This window comes from Dipodomys ordii, unplaced genomic scaffold (genome assembly GCF_000151885.1).
Source record: "Dipodomys ordii isolate 6190 unplaced genomic scaffold, Dord_2.0 Scaffold107, whole genome shotgun sequence".
Taxonomy (NCBI): Eukaryota; Metazoa; Chordata; class Mammalia; order Rodentia; family Heteromyidae; genus Dipodomys; species Dipodomys ordii.
This window is the reverse complement of record NW_012267323.1, coordinates 924,030-930,029: the sequence shown is the minus strand read 5'-3', so window position 1 is coordinate 930,029 and position 6,000 is coordinate 924,030. Positions and strand designations below refer to the sequence as shown.

General features: G+C 44.2%; 1 protein-coding gene across 1 annotated transcript in view; it reads left to right on the top strand.

Moving 5' to 3' along the window:
- Positions 1 to 551: 551 nt before the first annotated feature.
- Positions 552 to 6,000, top strand: part of Tmem108 (transmembrane protein 108) — a 114,298-nt gene continuing 108,849 nt past the window's right edge. The window contains exon 1 of the mRNA XM_013028035.1: positions 552 to 666. The gene's annotated coding sequence lies outside the window, so the exon portion shown is untranslated. The remainder of the gene's footprint in view (positions 667 to 6,000) is intronic.

The window sequence follows — 6,000 nt, the reverse complement described above, 5'->3', positions numbered from 1 at the left end:
GCGCATACTACCCGTGCAAATTCTTTCATGTTATTTTCTATTTCCAGTTAGCTAGAATGGAGAAGATTCTCGCTAGGAAAACTGGGAATTATGTTCTAAAGACACAGGAGTTGAGTCGAGTACCATTAGCTCCCATCTGTAATCCTAGCTACTCAGGAGACTGAGACCTGGAGGATTGTAGTTTAAAGCCAACCCAAGCAGTAAATTACAAGAGACTTCATTTTCTGATTAACCCACAAAAAGCTGGACTGGAGGCATGGCTCAGTTGGTTGGGTACTAACCGTGAGCACAAAAGCTGCAGAAAACCAGGCAAGAATGTGAGTGCCTGGATCGCTGCGTTAGGACGGCTTGAGTAGCCGACCTTCTATCTCTGAAGGACATATACAGGAAACAGAAAGCACTTTTATTGAATTTGAACCATTAAGAGAGAGTTGGACCTGTGTGTTGGGCACTTAAGTCTCCTCTAAACAATTCACTTGAACAGAGGCTTGGGGCTTGACTTTCTGGTTCTTGGGTCTAATGCATGCATTCATTTTTGTCTTTATAGCAGCTGGCGATCGTTCCTTGCAGCATGCAGAAGTGACTGAGCGGTGGTGAAAAGCAGCCTAGCCGATGGGTCATGAGGATGTAAGTGCGTCTGAAGGCTTCCACACCCTCCACTCCAGGGTAAGGCCCACTCGCTCCCTGCCATTGTTCTCAGAGTTCCTGGCATCATTGCGCTCGAAGGCCTCCTGGCTGAAAGACACCTGAAGCTTTACTGATACAACTCATAGACAGCGGTGCAAATCAGCAGCCTCACAGAAAACTCGGGCCAATGAGATGAGCTGGGAACTATCTCAGCCCAGGAATTTGTGGCGTGTGTGTGTATAGAGTGTGATTTATGTAGGACTGAGGACTTCCTGAGCTGTGCTACAGGGAGGGAAAGGGGGCTGGTCGTCTATTCCTTGATGTCGTGTAATGTTGCTATCTCTGCTGACTCCTTGTTCGCTCACCTACCCTTCACCTCCTTTGTGAGTCACTCTGCTAAACTTTGCCCTCCCTCAGTACATTTTTCCTGAAGGTAATGGCTCAAAAGTGAAAGTTCTTGGGAAAGTGGGCATAGCATTAGCAAAGCCCCCGGTTCTGCCCATTCTGTCTTCTTCATCCAGCGCCCCTGGACAAGTCCATTCCCCACCCCCTCCCCCCCACCCCATGTTTGCAGCCCCTAGTTCGGTGCCTTTGAGGTTTTATTTGTGCCAGGAAACAGCAGGACAAACTCACTGTTCCGGGTGAACTTTTCAGGGCCCAAGTGTAGGAAGAAAGGGTAGAAAGGACATCGATTCCTTCCTGCACTCTCCCAACTTCCCAAGCTTTGACTAAAACCAGACTCCTGGAAGAGGAAATTAATGATCAATACTAATGTAAGCAGAGCTTAGGATGATGAATAGAGGGACAAGGAGGTTAAAAAAAAAAAAAAGCAAGTAATCAGCTGAAAGCTTGGTTGTTGAAACACCTGCATTTAAAACGGGGGAGCCATCTCTTGATAATGGTGCCTCACTCAGGCTGAGCCAGAGGGCACCCAGAAAGGCTACCGTAGGCAGATGCCATGTGTGGCTCAGTAATGAGTACCACTTACTGAACGAAATAGACAATTAAGGGCCGCAGATCTCTGGAGAGTCCGGTAAGTGTACATCATTGCTGCTCCGGAGGGACACACGTGCTTAGAGATAAGAAAAGCCGGGCCAGGCAGCCAAAGAGCTGCGCTATCAGCGGAAGAGCTCAGGTGAGCAGCCGGCTGCAGACCACAGTATACTGGGGTCAAGATTCTGGTCCTTACTAGCTTTTCTCATAGCCGCTTTGCTCAACAGCCTTCCTTTTTCTCAGTGGTTCTGGTAGCCTCCTCTATTTTAAGAATGAGCTAAAAAAAATAAAAGAAGAAAGGATAACATGTCAGGAATAGCACTTGACTGACACATTTCTGAGTAAATATTGTACAAGAATCAAATTATAGAGGGAATCATTCTGACTTTCCCTTAGGAACCAGAGAAAGTTACGTAAGCCGGCTGCCAGTGGCTCACGCCTGTATTCCTAGCTAACTCAGGAGGCTGAGATCTGAAGTCTCCAAAGATGGTTGTACGTTTCCCAGTGGATAAAGTCTCGTGGGTGAGAACCACAGCTGGAAGGGTGCAAAGATTTTATTTCACTCCCAAGTTTCTCTGGAAGTGTATTTTAATTATTTCTCTTCATGTTCCTTCAATTTCCCTGCCTGTAAAATAGCTCAGCATAAAAACAAAACAAAACAAAAAACCAAGATACATAGTACCTGGGGACTCCTTTAGGATGATGCTAATAATTGTCTCCCCCAAATTTCAGGACCCATGCATCTCTCCTGTTATTTCTGACGGTGACCCCTTGGGGTAGCATAGGAATCTGGCGTGGGATGAAGTTAGTTGCGTGGGAAATAATGGGTAGTATTAAATTCTGAGTGTGTTTGTGTCACGTTCTAGCTCAGGGCCACACTCTCTTCCAGATAGAGATTTTCCCTGGCAATGTTGAGAACAAAGAAGAAGGAACAGGGTGGAAAGGAGGTGGATCGGAAGAGCGGTCATGGAAATTGCATCTGACAGGGTGATCTCTTAATGCTGAAATGACTCATGGGTAATTAGACCAAAGGACATAAGGAAATAACCTCCAAAAGAAAAATCTCTTCTCCAATGACTTGCTGACCCCCACTAATTTTCGCAAGTAATATAATAAAAATCCCAGACTATTTGGAGAAAATCTTTTTTTTTTTAATAGAGGTTTTACATTTCTAATTCTTCTGTTTTGAGGGAGCTATGGAAAGGGATCATTCTCAGTATGCCCTTGGAGTGATACATAAAATATGTTTAGGTTTTCTTTTGATGTTCTTCAGTACTTTGTGTTGGAGTAAAGACGCTGTTCACTGACCTACATCAAGAAGTAATCTATTCAAGTGGAGAAGTTCAGGTCAACTCTAGGACAGGACCGGTGCTGGGGTTAGATGTCAGCTGTTATGGTGGTATTCCTGGTGCCTGTTGATTTTGGAGTGGCTCACAAAACAGCTGTTTTCTCTCTTGGTATGGTGAGCTACTGTTATTAGTCTTGCTGTTCTGTGTTTGTGTGTGTGTATGTGTGTGTGTAAGAGAGAGAGAGAGAGAGGGAGAGAGGGAGAGGGAGAGGGAGGGAGGGAGAGCATATGAACAAGTTAAGAAAACTTGCAAGAATGCCTGAGAAAGATTGTAGCTTCCTTGCTAAAGAGGTATTTTCTTCAGAAGACTGGCAGCAAGTGAAACTTTACTGTGGTAGGAGGAGGCTGGTGTTCAATAATGAATTTTTCTATACCTAGTGCTACTCAAAGTGTGATCCCTGCACCAATAATATCAAGAATTGCCTGTGTATTCCTTAGAAATATACAGACCTGCCGGGCACTGGTGGCTCACGCCTGTAATCCTAGCTACTCAGGAGGCTGAGATCTGAGGATCGCGGTTCAAAGCCAGCCCGGGCAGGAGAGACCGTGAGACTCCTATCTCCAATAAAACCACCAGAAAACCGGAAGTGGCACTGTAGCTCAAGTGGTAGAGCGCTCACCTTGAGCTGAAGAGCTAAGGGACAACGCCCAGGCCCAGAGTTCAAGCCCCACGACCGACAAAAAAAAAAAAAAAAGAAATATACAGACCTACTGAGTCACGGTCTGTCAGGGTGAGCCTAGCAGTTTGTGTCTGACAAGACTCCAAAGAACTTCTGATGGACATGGAAACTCCAGAGATATCATTGTATCTAGTGGTTTGTGATATAACAATGTCTTACAAATTGTGTCTGTTATTGCCAAAGACACTGAGAAAGTGTTTTTCCAGTTGTTCAATTTAAGGTTCCGTAGTGGGGCTTGAACTCTGGGCCTGGGTTCTGTCCTTGAGCTCTTCAGTTCAAGGCGAGCGCTCTTCCACTTAAGCCACAGCGCCACTTCTGGCTTTCCAGTGGTTCATTGGAGATGAGTCTCATGGGGACTTTCCTGCCCAGGCTGGCTTTGAACCATGATCCTCAGAGCTCAGCCTCCTGAGTAGCTAGGATTACAGGTGTAAGCCACCAGTGCCCAGCTTCAGTTTAAGGTTTTCTTGTGATAACTTTTTTTTTTTTTATCAACACATGATCTAAGCTTTTTTTCTATATTATCCACTAAGGTAGCTACTGACTACCTCGGACTACTTTTATTTAAATTAATTATAACTCAGTTCTTCCTTTGCCTGAGCCATATTTCAAGTGCCCCCATAGCCAGTCACATGACATTAGTGGCTACCATCTTGTTTTTTTGTTTTTGCCAGTCCTAGGGTTTGAACTCGGCTTAGACACTGTTCCCTGAACTTCTTTTGCTTAAAGCTAGCACTCTACCACTTGAGCCACAGTGCCACTTCCGGCTTTTACTGTGTATTTGGTACTGAGGAATGGAACCCAGGGCTTCATGCATGCTAGGCAAACACTCTGCAACCGAGCCACCTTCCCAGCCCATGCTACCAACTTGTAAAGGGCAGATAGGGAGCCTGCCCATCAACTGAGAATATTCTATTGCAGAGTCTGGCTTTAATCTTCAGAGGTCCCTCTCTCTTAGAAATCCAAGTTTGTAGTCACACCGTGCATGCTCTTTTTGTACCAAGACCCTGATTCTTTGAAAACAAAAATCTTTATTAAAAAAAAATCTCTGTCCTGGGGCGACTTTGAACTTGCTAAACTTTTTAACTTGCTGAAGCAGCTGTCTGCTACCCAAAGGGCCATGGCCATGTCCTCTGACATACTCGAATGCGCTGTCTCTGAAATATTTGCCCTTCCATCCAAGACTGCTGAACTGTCTCTTCCCATTTGTCCTCTCCCTGCCCTGAACCTCTGTGGCCAGGCTTGTTTGTATAGCATGTCTTGTTTGATACTGCCTAGAGCTCCACAAAGAGTCTGGGAGAGGTGACAAGAGAATTTTCACCTCTCTTCTTGCAAGTCCCAACTTTGGCTCCAAAAAAAAAAAAATGTGTTTCATAAGAGGGTATTAGCTGATGAGCTTCCCCTCTGAGGAACGTGTCTTCAAGCAAAATTTTCAGCACAGACATATTACAGCACCGATTGAGTGATTCTGCCCCATAGTATTACAGAAGAATTTTCTGTTGATACTATCTATTAATATTACCAGTATTAATTGCTCAGAAATGATCATTAGCACAAATGAAAAGGGGGGGAATAAAGATGTGCTTTTAAAAGATGTAATTGAAAGATAAACTGAGCCCAAGATTGTTTTAGATGACAGAGAGAATAAGAAGGAAGCTTAATCTGCCTTTGATATTCTTGCTGGAGGTGAAGGGAGGGAGGAGAGGTTGAATCAAGCCTTCCACTTATTCACTTCTGATGGAGAGCATTTCTTTCCGTGTCTTTTAAAAAGGCTTCTTTTTTAAAAAAATTGGTTTTAGCTTTGAGTAAAATTGAGAGGGGAAAGTACCTCTTTTATACCCTTGCTCCGACAGGTATATAGTCTCTCCCGTGATCAAATCTCTCACCCAAATGGCACGTTCATTACCATTGATGAGCTATGTTGACATCACGATCAACCAAAGATCATAGTTTATGTTAGAGCTCACTCTCGGTGTTGGACTAATGTATGACATCTGTCTGCCATTAGAGCATTATCCAGGATATTCTGGCTGTCCTAAAAAGCCTCCATATTCTGCTTATTTATATCTCCTTTCCTCCTATGTTCTGCACCAGATCTCTGGAAAGCATTGATGTTTCTCTTATCTCTGTAGTTTTGCTCTTTGTGGAGCACCTTATAGTTGCAGTCATACAGTATAGAGCCTTCTCAGATGGGTAAATCTTCCACTTAGCAATATGCATTTTAAGTCCTTCTTGTGTGTCCATGGTTTGATCATTTCCTCTTAGTACTGAAGAATAATATATTCTACTATCTGACTCTACCAGAGTTGATGTAGCCACTCATGGACACAAGACTTTTCTCAGGAGCCTGTTGGT